The sequence below is a fragment of the Carcharodon carcharias genome, chromosome 2 (assembly GCF_017639515.1).
Source record: "Carcharodon carcharias isolate sCarCar2 chromosome 2, sCarCar2.pri, whole genome shotgun sequence".
NCBI classification, from domain to species: Eukaryota; Metazoa; Chordata; class Chondrichthyes; order Lamniformes; family Lamnidae; genus Carcharodon; species Carcharodon carcharias.
The window spans coordinates 53,230,716-53,244,834 of record NC_054468.1 but is presented as its reverse complement, the minus strand read 5'-3'; the positions used below and the strand labels follow the sequence as shown (position 1 = coordinate 53,244,834).

Genomic DNA, 14,119 nt, shown 5'->3' with positions numbered 1-14,119 from the left:
TTCTCCCCACAGCTTTGCACTTAGCTGAGTCTTGCTGTGAGTTATCATATTCCCATCTACTAGCATGTAGTGGCTAGAAACATTTTGCAACAGAACCTGGTTAGGAGGTGCACTGACTAGGCAGGAAGGGGAAATGGATGGCACTGAAAGGGAGAAGAAAAGTGTAAAAATTGGAGCTGTTGTTTGGAGGTGACAAGGATGAATCTGGGAATGGTGCTTTGGTGTAGTGGAGAAATGAGAGTGCCAGTATTTACTGAAGGTGGGGAGAAAAAAGTCGCAGTATGAACTGAAGCAAAAGGGAAGAGTACCAGCTTGAGCAGGATTGGAGGGGTGATGTGTACCACTTTGAATTAAAGGTTAGAGGGAGCAAAGCATGAAGACAAACTGCCAGCACAAACAGGTTGGAGTTGAAGATTGGAAAGAACCTCTAAAAGAGAAGAAACTTTTCTATGTTACACTAAATTAGGTCTGGAGTGGTGGAGCATCTCTGCATACTGGAGCAGCAGGTTTTGAAGTATTGATGGCCATTGAGTTAACTTTTGAGGAAGCAATGATCTGGCTTGTTTGTTGATAACCAAAATATGTCTCTTTTTATTTTCCTTAGATTAAAATCATTCAATTATAAGAATGCAAAATTCACCAGAATTCATACTTTTTATGTAACCAAGCCTCATACTTTGTTTTTGAACCAGAATAAAATTTTAAGATGTTGGCTTCAAGAAAATTAATACCGTTAAATTTGAATCACTTAAAACGCTATTCATTACTCTCTCCTTTCAGAAAAGTACTCAATTTAGTTTATAGCAAATAATAATTATTAATAGAAATATTTTTAATAGAAATATTTTACAAATTATTGAAGAAACCTTTTTTAAATAATGGTATTTTGTTTGCTCATGAACCACCATGTTACAAGAGTTGTGGTGAATTTCTTCTGCTTGCCTATTCTTTGAAAGTTTTACTTGAATACATAACCACAGTGAATGTCCAACATATAATTTAGGGCACTAGGATTATAAATTCGCTTACCTCTGTCCACAAGACCAGAATTTGGAGCTGAGTGGTTTGGACAGTCCCATCTGAGGTCATTTTAGTCCTGAAGCATGGCTGCAAGGAACAGTATTGTTAATGATTTTTTTTAATAATGTGACTTTTAGTTAAGAGGCCTGGAGTAATGTACGTGTTAATGAAAATTTCTAAAACATCAGTAATGAAACGGGTATTTAGTCCCCAGCAAATACTTTGTTTACGCAAAGTTATTTTGTCTTAAACAGTTTGTGTCCAATTGCACATTTGTGTGAGAATAATTTAGCCAGGACCAACCTTTTCATTTCCCCATTTAGTATGGCTGATCAGGAACCCTAAACATCACTTTTACACAACACTCTGTCAAGTAACCAGAACTTCTGGTTCCTAAGCTCCTTTGTGGATTAAACTCTAAAAGCGGTTATTTTGATTGTTGTATCTGGTAGTGGATGGCAACTGGATATGACTATTCAGAAGGAAATTATGTAGAAAAATGGCAGCAAGATCACTGTACAGAACTTATTTCCAATTCCTGTCCTGAAAGCAAAAATATTTGGAGGGAAAAGTTCCAATTTTATCTAAGGTAAAAGCAAAATACTGCAGACGCTGGAAATATGAAATGGAAACAGAAAATGCTGGGAAAAGTCAGCAGGTCTGCCAGCATCTGCGGAGAGAGAAACAGAGTTAACATTTCGAGTCTCTATGACCCTTCATCAGAACTCTGAAGAAGCGTCATATGGACTTGAAACATTAACTCTGTTTCTCTCTCCACAGATGCTGTCAGACATGCTGAGCTTTTCCAACATTTCCTGTTTTTATTCCAATTTTATCTACTTAGATATGTTTAATTAAATTTGTACTAGCAGTATGTCTGTCTATTGTTTAAAATGGTAGGTTGTACCTGCCGCTCTGTCGGAATCAAGGAAGATTCAAAATCATCAAAAAAGTGCACTTGAAACTCCATTTTCCCCCCTTGCTGATTTCAATTATCCGTGTCTACATCAGGAGAATATTAAAGTACTGCTGTACATTTGAGAGCCCTAATCAATCGGACCTGACGATCAGGTGCTCCCTACTATCTCTGTAAATTTTATAATCCCTATATGACTCAAGTGATTTATTGAGAATCCTTCTGCACTTTGAATTAAGTTGTAATAAACCATGTAGATGCTGATCTTTTTCAAAATAACGAACATTAGACGGTAAAAATCAGGAGGCAATCATTAAAAAAGACTTTAGAATTGCCAAGCGATATTAGACTCCCTGCAAGGACCTGAAACATTAACTCTGTTTCTCTCTCCATAGATGTCGCCTGTCCTGCTGAGTAATTCTAGCATTTTCTGCTTTTATTTCAGATTTTCAGCATCTATAGTATTCTGCTTTTTGATTAGATTCTCTATGATCTTTGACTGGTATATCATCTCTTTATCCATTTTATTTTCACATCAACATAAGTGACTGAACATTTAGACTAAAATGCAATGAATCAATAGGTTGTGAAAGAGTAGCGTAAAAAATACTTAGCTAGTTTGAGCAAAAAGCATTTATTGTATTTACATTCACATAACAAAAAATATTTGTATGCTTCACAAGTCATTTCTTGGCTACATCCCTCTAACTAGAGTCAATTGTCAGCAAGGCAGAATAAAAAGGAAAAAAGGTGGGAACTGTAAATAAAGATGATTAGAAGCAGTCAGAAACAGTTTGGAAAAGAAGACCAGAGGCAGGGTTTTCCTACAGGCTTCAGGCCCTCGCTGTCAGCTTTCAGTGGGGGTTAGAAGTGTAAACATTGTGGAGATGAGTCACTCACCTGTGAATTTCCTCAACTGACCAATGAATGGCTGGAGGACTGGCTCACCATCTAATTAAGCACAGCGGATGGATTCGTGAAGTTGGATGACCAATAGGAGGCCCTCCAGTTTGATAGCAGCAACAAGATACCATGGCAAAAGTTTCAATAACCAGGGGGCATAGATTTAAGGTATGGGGCAGGAGGTTTAGAGGGGATTGAGGAAAACTTTCTTCACATACTGGGTGGTTGGCATCTGGAATACACTGCCTGAAGGGGTGGTAGAGGCAGGGACCCTCCCAACATTTAAGAAGTATTTAGATGAGCACTTGAAACACCATCGCATATAGGGCTATGGGCCAAGTGCTGGAAAATGGGATTAGAATAGATAGGTGCTTGATGGCTGACATGGACACGATGGGCCGAAGGGCCTACTTCTGTGCTGTATAACTCTATGACTCTATGACATGTAAGCAAGGGAGAGGATGCCACTCTCTTACATTTTTATTAAATATAAAAATGTTTTATGAGCATTAAAAATGAAATTTATAAATAATGGACAGAGATCTCTATGCTGCTCCTGCATTGTGTTGGGACTTTCCCTCATGGTTGTACAATTTTCATATAGCTTTTTCAATGTTTCCAATACAATTTGATGTGTCTCTTGCATGTATTCTCATTTTTTTTTATTAGTTCGTGGGATGTGAGTGTCACTGGCAAAGCCAGCATTTATTGCTCATCCGCAATTGCTCTTGAGAAGATGGTAGTAACCCACATTCTTGAACCGCTGCACTGGTATATGTATATCCACAGCGCTGTTAGGGAAGGAATTCCATGATTGTGACTGCAAAAATGAAGGAACGGCAATTCAGTTCCAAGTCAGGATGGTGTGTAGCTTGGAGGGGATCTTGCAGGTGGGGTGTTCCCATGCATCTGCTGCCTTTGATTTTCTCAATAGTAGAGGAGACTAAGTTTGGAAGCTGCTGTTGAAACCTTGGTGAGTTGCTTCAGTGCGTTGCTGTACATGTTGCTGCCAATGTGGGCTGGTGGTGGATGGAGTGAATGTTTAAGGTGATGGAAATCAGGTGGCTGCTTTCTCCTGCTTGGTAATGAGCTTTTTGAGTGTTGTTGGATCTGCACTCATCCAGGCAGGTAGAGAGTATTGAGGAATATCACACTCCTGACTTGTGCATTATAGTTGGTGGACAGGCATAATTCCCAGCCTCTGACCTGCTCTTGTAGCCACACTATTTATATGGCTGGTCCAATTCAGTTCTTGGTTAATGGCAACCTGCAGGATGTTGATAGTGGAGGGTACAGCAATGGTAATGGCATTGAATGTCAAGCGGAGATGGTAAGATTCTCTCTTGTTGGAGATGGTCATTACTTGGTACTTGTGGCGTGAATGCCGCTCGCCACTTAGCCCATGCTTGAATGTTGTCCAGGTCTTGCTGCTTGTGGACATGGATTGCTTCAGCATCTGAGAAGTTGCGAATGGTGCCCAAAACTATGCAAACATTAGTCAACATTCCCACTTCTGACCTTACATTGTTAAAGCAACTGAAGGTTTGTTGGACCTTGGAATACCTGCAGCGATGCCCTGGGGTTGAGATGATTGGCCTTGAGCATGTCCAACCACCTTCCTTTGTGCTGGGTAGGACTCTAACCAGTGGAGAATTCCCCCCCCTCCCACCCTCAATTCCCATTGACTAAAGTTTTGCTAGGGCTCCTTGATACCACACTCGGTCAAATGCTGTCTTAATATAGTCATTCTCACTGTACCTCTGGAATTCGGCTCTTTTGTTCATCTTTGCACCATGTTTGAAATGAGGTCTGAAGTTGAGTGGCCCTAGTGGAACCCAAACTGAGTGTCAGTAGGCAGGTTATTGCTGAGTGAGTATCATTTGATAGAATTATTAAAGAAACCGTTGATCGCTTTGCTGATTTTTTTCACAGTCATACAAGTTTAATCATTAGAAGTACAACTAAATAAAAAACAAATCACACAAGAGCTTTCAGAGCCCCAGAGAATAAAGCTTGAGCACTGCTTATACAGCACAAATTTCGAACACGGACTTGCCTCCCCGTCAGGGAATTGAACCGTGGTCTCCCACATGACAGGCGGGGACACTAACCACTATATTAACAAGGACAGGCCCAGCCTGCCACACCTGTTATTCCCAGGCAGTCTCCTATCCAAGTACTAACCAGGCCTAAGTCTGCTTAGTTTCTGAGATCAGACGTTTTCAGACTAGTATGGTCGTAGGCAGCTGATGTTGAGTGTAGACAGATGGGGCGGTAATTGGCCTGATTGGATTTGTCCAGTTTTTTGTGGACAGGACATACCTGGCTAACTTTCTACAATGTCAGGTAGAAATGTACTGGAACAGCTTGGCTAGGGGTATGGCTAATTCTGTAGTGCAAGTCATCAGTCCTCTATCTGGAACAAAAACAGAATTACCTGGAAAAACTCAGCAGGTCTGGCAGCATCGGCAGAGAAGAAAAGAGTTGACGTTTCGAGTCCTCATGACCCTTCAACAGAACTGATTTTGTTAGAACAATCAGTTCTGTTGAAGGGTCATGAGGACTCGAAACGTCAACTCTTTTCTTCTCCGCCGATGCTGCCAGACCTGCTGAGTTTTTCCAGGTAATTCTGTTTTTGTTTTGGATTTCCAGCATCTGCAGTTTTTTGTTTTTATATTATTATTTTAGTCCTATATCTGGAATGTTGTTAGAACCCATAGCCTTTGCTGTATCAAATGATGCTTTTAGCCATTTCTGGCATCTGTGATGCTGGGGACCTCAGGAGAAGGCCAGAATTGATCCTCCACTAGACACTTCTGGCTGAAGATAGTTGCAGATGCTTCAGCCTTGTCTTTTGCACTAAAGTGCTGAGCTCCCCATCATTGAGGATGGGGATTTTTGTGGAGCCTCCTTCTCCAGTTAGATGCTTAATTGTTTACCGCCATTCACAACTGTATGTGACAGGGCTTTAGAGCTTTGATTTGATTCATTGGTTGTGGATCGCTTAGCTCTGTTGAAAGCATGCTGCTTCTGCTATTTAGTCTATTGTAGTCTTGTGTTGTAGCTTCATCAGGTTGGCATCTCATTTTTAGGTTTGCCTTAATGTGTGAACATGTACATCAACAATGCAAATGTTTTGAGCCAAAATTAGAATGATCTGTGCAGTGTTCTCCTGGTACTTATTTCTTCCTTGATTTCTTTTGAGGACTTAGGCTTAGATTTTCCAAAGATATTTCTTAATGCTGTTGCTAGCCTTTTGTAAAAATGCACTTTCTGGAATCATTCCCATCAATATATTTATAGCGCTGAATTTGTAAATGTGAGTTTGCTGCCTTTTAGTTTTTGTTCCCAGATGAGCCTCATGAAGTTCATGTGCAAATGGATGTTGCTAGTTTCTAATGCATTTTTGTAACCTATAAACCTGTCTTGTGTCCTCAGACGCGTGTCAATTTTCTTCAAAATATGGTATTTTTATTTTTAAAATCTAAGCTACAGGATTGATACAGGAATCCTGTACATGTCTAACATTCCAAGAAAATGTTCCTGGAACTTTATACTGGAAATCCACTGGAAAATGGAGCCTCATTATTGTGAATTAGTTCCACTACGACGTTTCTGCAGTGATATTTAACAACTTGTATTTATAAAGCATCTGTTAAATCATAAAACTTCACATATGTGTTATCAAACAAATTTTGACACCGAGGCCACATCAGGAACTATTAGTGCAGGCAAAGATATAAATGTAATGCTTTTTTTAAAGAAAACTCGGTAGTTAATGTGAGAGGAAGCCTAATCCCTTAATAATCAAAATTTTCCTCCTGATTTATCTTAATGCCCTAGTCATCACAATACTCCCTCTGCATTTGATCTATATAACTGCTTTTCATGGCTGATTGATGTTCAGTGCATTGCAGCACTGTTTATAATGGTGCCCTTTCTCCCTTATTTCCCAGATTAAACTCAATTTGGATTTGGTGCACTGCACACTGTCACATTTATTTACGGTATAGGGATTTCCATTATCCCCCCTTAGTTGAACCAGCTTTGCAATGCTGGCTATTCTGCTGGAACTTTGAGAGAAATATTTCATGCAGGGCATTCCCTTCAGTTTGCTCATTGCTCCTTTCCCTTGAGTTTGATGGTTGGGGATTCATCGTTCTGATTTGCTTGGAGTCTGCTTCTTTCATATGTTGAATGACTGTTCTTCCATTTTTTTAAAAATTGAAACATTCCTGTACCCTTTGGATACTTGTGTTTTACTTTGCTGCCATGTACTCTCCTCAGAAACCCTTATTTTCTTCACATATAACGGAAACAGTTCTTATAATCTGGGTGCTGATTCAGGAGATGTCAAGAAAATTATGGGGGGCTGTGTTTTCCAGTTAGGATTGTTCTGTGTTGGTAGCCAACCCTGACATGGTTACTGACTTGCAGGATTTCCAATTGAAGTGCTTGCTCATAGGGAATTTCCTGACCTAACTGTTATGGCTTCCAATTTGCTGAGGGTCTCAAAAAGGAGCACCTCAAGCAGATGGGGGAAGATAAATTAAAATAGAAACATTTTCTACCAGGTAGAAAATTTCCACTTGTTCATTTCATTTTAGTCTGCTCAGAAAGCAATACTCAATATCTTAATGCTCTGCAAAAATCTCCATCTTAATTCACATTTTAATTTGCCAAGGGATGCTCTTTGGGGAAAAAAATGCTTTGCATACATCTGCAAGGCTAATTTTATATCATCAATGGAGGTCACTCTGGAACTAATTGGCTCTAATTAGCATTCCCATGAGCTGTTAAATTCTTTACCAATAGCCGAGTTGTTCTCAATGAGGTGCAGAAATTATTCCTGCCGATGAAACTTGAAAATCACTTCTAATCTGACCCTTACAACCAAAAGCTTGCTGATCATTGTAAATGAGGGCAAATGTACTGACACAAATGGATTTGTAATCTAAGATTTGATCTGTATAGCTGAATGCTCTCAACAAGTGTTGCTGTATAAAGTTGAATTCCATCAAATAGAATGAAAGTAATATGTAGCAATGCTTCACATTATCTAAGACAGGGTTGTCCAACATTTGGTTCACGTGCCATGATATAGTCTACCATGCCTATCCAGCCCATGGACTCACTGTTCAAAGTAGAGGTAATTGGAAGTGACAGATCTGCAAGGAGCTGCTCCTCCAATCACAAGCCGTTTCTCACCCGTGTTTGCTGCTGATAGGCTCACCAGTGAGTCTATGAGCAGCAACGCAAGCAATAAACAGTCTGTGATTGGAGGAGCAGTGAACTGTATGAAGATGAGTGGATGGTGTATGAAGATGGTGCATTCTCTCTCTGTCTTTGGCAGTGGTCTGTCACTCTCACCCTCCCATGCAGGCTCTGGTACAGGGTTCAAGATGGTGGAGTAGGCTGGGAAAGCCACGAAGAACAGCAGTCACAGCAACAGCGCCTGCCCAGCCACCTGCCTGGGGCAGCTGGAATCTCTGACAGGGTGGAGTGAGGAAGTGCATCTTGGTACCTTCACAGCCATCCCGAATTCTCAAAAGTAAAATGTCCAAACCTTGTGGATATGGACGGGGATTGAGTGAGTCTGTGTGAGTGTGTGTGCATGTGTGTATGAGAGTGAGACTGGCAGTGAGCCGGGGACACACACCCTTCCCCTCTTCCCTCCCTGAAAACCTATCTACAAAGCAGGCCTGGAGAAGAGGAAACTCACGCTGAAAGGTAACCACTTCCGACTCCAAGTTTTGTATGAATTCTGTCAAGGCCAACTCGGAGTGTGCACCACCAGATGCGAACACAAGGTCAGTGTTAGTCCAACTCCTTAGCTTGATCCTGGTCCCCACTCCCTTCACTGGTAATCAGGACTTGGTGCCTACTCAGTCTCTCTCTAGTGCTGCTTCATAAGCTAAAAGGCAAAAATGCAATGAATTGATAACTTAAAAAAAAGAGGAATTAATAAAAATGGCTATTATAATGTGCCAAGCAGGAGAGCTAACTAATTATTTCCTTTTCTCCAACAACAACTCATAACCAGAAGGAATGAGACTCCACCCTTATTATTATTCAATTTCTGAGCCAGAGAGGTTGATAGATGATCATCAAGTATAAATCGCATCATTAAAAAGGTATTTGGACTTAAAATGACGTGTTTTAACTTACTGTGGTGAGTTTAATAGACAATTAACGTGCAAATGCAATAACTTCATGAGATTAAAGGAGAGGTTAAGTGTGTGATGCTGATTTTTCAAAGCTAATGGCAGAGAGACGCAAATCGGCAGTGGCTTGTGGGCAATTGTCAATTCACGGGATAGCTCTTTCTCGCTACAAGTTACTGACAAAGTTGCGCATTAAGTTTATTTTTTTCATTGAGACCTCATTCATTGTTTTTAAATTGCTAATCTTTTATTAGCAAAGTGCCACCAATGCTATTGTTGATTGCCAAAATTGGATTATCTCCAAGGCCAGATTATAATTGCAATTAATTCTCAGATCTTGTACACATTAGTCAAGTTTGAGTAATTTGCTTGAACTAGTTAATGGTGACATACAGGTACAAGAATTCCTGTAATCGATTAACGACTGGCATTCATCAATAGTTAGACTTGCGCTTGCCCAATTAACTTCCATGATATTTTGCTTGGCAAGTTGCTTGAAGCGTGAGATAGAACTGGTGCAATGCTGTCTACAGAGCATCTGGGATCTTAGTGAACATGGTAATCAACTACTTATATCCTTAATCAATCAGATTGAAGAATTGGAAAGTAAACAGTGTAAAGTTTGAACAGGAAACATGTTAGGTCAGAATTTAATGCCCTCCCTCAAGGTGGGTTTGGTGCTAGTGTGGTATTTAATTCCCCGCCAACCTCCCACCTCTGCCCTGACCAAGTCCGCGGTTGGAAGGCTCTTGGATGGCTTTCCTGCCCTGCAGTGGGCAGTGGACTCACCATGTGGGGAGCCTGAAGAGCAAACCCTGTTGGGCTGCTTGCGGACTCCCAGGGGTTCCTTCATTCAAAGGCACCTAGTGCCTGAGCAAGGGACACAGCATTAGGAAGGGAGAGGGTGGTTCTGCTGAGGGAGTATAAGCAGCCAGGGACTAAATTAAAAAGCAGAACCTGAAAGGTAATAATCTCTGGATTACTACCTGAACCAGAAGCAAATTAGCATAGGTTAAATAAGATCACAGAGTTGAATGTGTGACTTGAAGATTGGTGTAGGAGAAATGGGTTTTAATTCGCAGGACACTAGCCCCAGCACTGGGGAATGAGGGTGCTATACCACTGGGATGGTCTTTGGCTGAACCGAGCTGAGACCAGTGTACTGGCAAATCATATAACTAAGACAGCAGAAAGGGCTCTAAACTCAATAGCGGGTTGGTGAAGAGGGGGAAAGATTTACATGAGCGGAGATTTGAAAGGCTAAAGAGTAAGGTCAAGGCACTAGTGCCAGGGTAATGATAGGGTGAAGATAACCAGCGTGTGACAGGGATACAATGTACAAACATAGAAGCCATCTTCTTCTTGAGTTCTTTGCCCGAAGACAGGTCCTTGGGGATAATTCACAGAACCAAGGCAAAGCGCTTGGTTTACTCCAGATAGTGGACCCCCAAGCCTACCTGAGTTGGACAGGGGAATCAACCCCATACTGTTGGCATTAATCTGATCCACAAGCTAACTGAGCTAACCAGTCCACCCTAAATTTAAGAGTGCACCAGGAAATAAAGTCTGAATAGGGGAAAATGGTAAAAAGACAGAATTAAAGACTTGTTATCCAAATGTAAGCAGCATTCATAACAAGTTGGATGCATTGATAGCACAAACAGGAATAAATGAGTATGGTATGATAGCTGTTACAGAGACATGGCTGTAGAGTGACCATGGCTGATACCTGAATATTTAAGAGTATTTGACATTTCAGAAGGACAGGAAGAACGGAAAAGGAGGTGAAATGGCTCTGTTAATCAAGGATGAGATCAGTACAGTAATGAGAAATTATCTTAGTTCAGAGGATCAAGATGTAGAACCATTTTGGGTGGAGATAAGAAATAGCAAAGGAAGAAAGTCACTTTTGGGAGTGGTTTATAGGCCACTTGACAGCAGCTACACTGTAGGACAGAGTATATATCAAGAAATAATAGGGACTTGTAAGAAAGGTGCCATAATAATTGAGAGATTTTAATCTTCATATAGATTGAATGAATCAAACTGGCAAAAGTAGCCTAGATGATGGTTTCATAGAGTATATTTGGGACAGTTTCATAGAACAATATGTTCTGGAACCAACCAAGGAGCAGGTTATTTTGGACCTGGTATTGTGTAATGAGACAGGATTAATTAATGACCTCCAAGTAAAGGAATCCTGTAGGTAAGAGTGATCATGAGATGATGGAATGTGTATACTGTTGGTCTCCTTAAGGAAGGATGTAAATGTGTTAGAAGCAGTTCAGAGAAGGTTTACTGAACTAATACCAGGAATGGGCGAATTGTCTTATGAGGAAAGGTTGGACAGGCAAGGCTTTTATCCACTGGAGTTTAGAAGAGTAAGGGGTGACTTGATTGAAACTTTTAAGATCCTGCACAGTCTTGACATGGTGGATGTGGAGAGGATGTTTCCTCTTGTGGGAAAATCTAGAACTAGGGGTCACTGTTTAAAAATAAGTGGTTGCTCATTTAAAACAGAGATTAGGAATTTTTTTTTCTCTCAGGGGATCATGAGTCTTTGGAACTCTGCTTCCACTGCCTTCTGAGGAAGAGAGTCTTTGAATAATTTTAAGGCAGAGGTAGATAGATTCTTGATAAGCAAGGGGGCGAAAGGTTATCGGTGCATAAGTGGGAATGTGGAGTTCAGGTTACAATCAGATCAGCCATGATCTTATTGAATGAAGGAGCAGATTCGAGGGGGCTAGTGACCTACTCCTGCTCCTAATTTGTATGCAGTTTGAGGATGAGAAATTTGGGTCTGAAACTAGTGTCTTAAAACTTAAATAAATGAAATTACAAGGGTATGAAGATAGAGGTGGCTAAAGTGGACTAGGAAAACAGGTTAAAAGGTAAGATGGTAAAGAAGCAGTTTGAGGAGATAATTCATAACTCTCAACAAAAATATATTCCATTGACAAAGAAAAGTTCTATGAGAAGGATGCACCATCCATGGCTAGGGAAGTTAAGGATTGTATAAATTGCAAGAAAATATATACAATGCTGCAAGATTGGTGCTACAGCAGAAGATTGGGAAAATTTTATAAACTAGCAAAGGATGACTAAGAAACAAGAGGGAGAAAAATTGGAGCTTGAGAGAAAACTAGCAAGCATCAAAAAGCAAGATAGTAAAAGCTTCAATAAGAACATGACAAGAAGAAGAGTAGCAACAATGAGCATTTATCCCTTAGAGGGTTAGACTGGTGGATAAAGGGGAACCAGTAGATGTAGCACATTTGGATTTCCAAATGGCATTCAGTAAGGTGCTGCAAAAAAGGTTACTACATAAGATTAGAGCTCAAGGTGTTGGGTGATTCTTCAGCATGGATAGTGGATTGACTAATTAACAGGAAACAGAAGTCAGGATAAATGGGTCATTTTCAGGTTGGCAAATGGTAACTACTGGGACTGACAACAAATTTGAGTACAGATAACATTCTGTACTCTTCATGAAGTAAAACAGAATCTTGAATAAGAAAATCAGGCAGGACTGGACTTTGATCTCCAGTCTCCAAGCTGAGTGTTTCCGCATGGACTGTAAACAGTGAAGAGTGATGTAAGTACAATAGAATTAGTTTTCTTTTATTTGCTCCTGGGATCTGAGAGTCGCTGCCAAGGCCAACATTCATTGCCCTTCCCTAATTGCCTTTGAGAAGGTGATGGTGAGCCGCCTTCTTGAACCGCATAGTCCGTGTTGTGTAGATGCATGCATAGTGCAGTTAGGGAACTCATCCAACGACAGTGAAGGAAGGTGATATGATTCTAAGTCAGGATGGTGTGTGACTTGGAGCGGAACTTGCAGGTGGTAGTGTTCCCATGCATGAACAGCCTTACAAATATAATTGCTGCAGAGACCAATCCTGCGACCAAGTATTTGGGATCTATATTAATAAGTTGGATGAAGTGGTTGACTGTGTTGTAACCAATTTTGCTGCTGATTATGTAAAGATAGGTAGGAAAGTAAGTTGTGTGGTGGATACAAAGGTCTGCAAAGGGATATAGATAGGTGAAGAGAGTGGACAAACATTTGGCAGATGGAGTATAATGTGGAACATGTGAGGTCATTCACTTTGGCAGGAAGAATGGAAAGAGACTGCAGAATGCTGCATTGTAGAGGGATCTGAGTGTCCTTGTACATGAATCACAAGAAGCCAGCATGCAGCTGCAGCAAGTAATTAGGAAGGCAAATGAAATGTTGGCCTTTATTGCAAGGAGGATGGTGTATAAAAGTAGGTAAATCTTCCTCCAACTGTACAAGGCATTGGTGAGACCATACCTGGAACACTATGTACAGGATTGGCCTCCTAAACGAGAGATATACTTGCAGTGGAAGCTGTTCAGAGAGTGATCACTAGACTGATTTCTGGAATGAAGGGTTGCCTTATGAGGAAAGGTTGAGCAGGTTGATTCTATACTCATGGAATTTAGAAGAATGAGAGGTGATCTTATAAAAACATGTAAGATACTGAGAGGCTTGACAGGATAGATATTGTGAGAATGTTTCCTCTTGTGGGAGAATCTAGAGCTGGGGGTGGGGGGGCACAGCTTAAAAATGAGAGGTCTATTTAAGGCAGAGATGGGGAAGAATTTCTTCTCTTGGCGGGTTGCGAGTCTTTGTAATTCTCTTCCACAGAGAGCTGGGTCATTGAATATATTCAGGGCTGAGTTAGACAGATTTTTGATTGACTAGGGAATCAAAGGTTATGGGGGAACAGGCAGGAAAGTGGAATTAAGGCCACAATCAGATCAGCCACGATCTTACTGTATGGCCTTCTGCTGCTGCTGTTTTTTATGATCTTATGTTGTTAAAAGAGTCCTTAGGCCTGAAATGACTTGACTTAACTCTCTGTTGTGAGTTTGCATTATATCTACTATGCAAGTATAAGAATTTCATGCCTCTCAATATACTTGAATAAGGAGCTGACAGTAAGGTGTCATTTACACAAAGCTAACATTGGAGCAGTACATGCCTGACAGCAACTTCTTGATTTCTACTTTGTATCATGCATCTGGTTGTGGCATTTGAACACAAATGCCTGTAAAAGGTTACCAGTGATTTTTTAATACAGAATGAAAG

General features: G+C 40.6%; 1 protein-coding gene and 1 pseudogene across 2 annotated transcripts in view; one reads left to right on the top strand and one right to left on the bottom strand.

The window, feature by feature from the left end:
* The window catches only part of LOC121290443 (inactive N-acetylated-alpha-linked acidic dipeptidase-like protein 2), a 999,957-nt gene that overhangs the window by 72,697 nt on the left and 913,141 nt on the right, over positions 1-14,119 (top strand). The window lies entirely within an intron of this gene.
* On the bottom strand, positions 4,975-5,083 carry LOC121275566 (annotated as a pseudogene).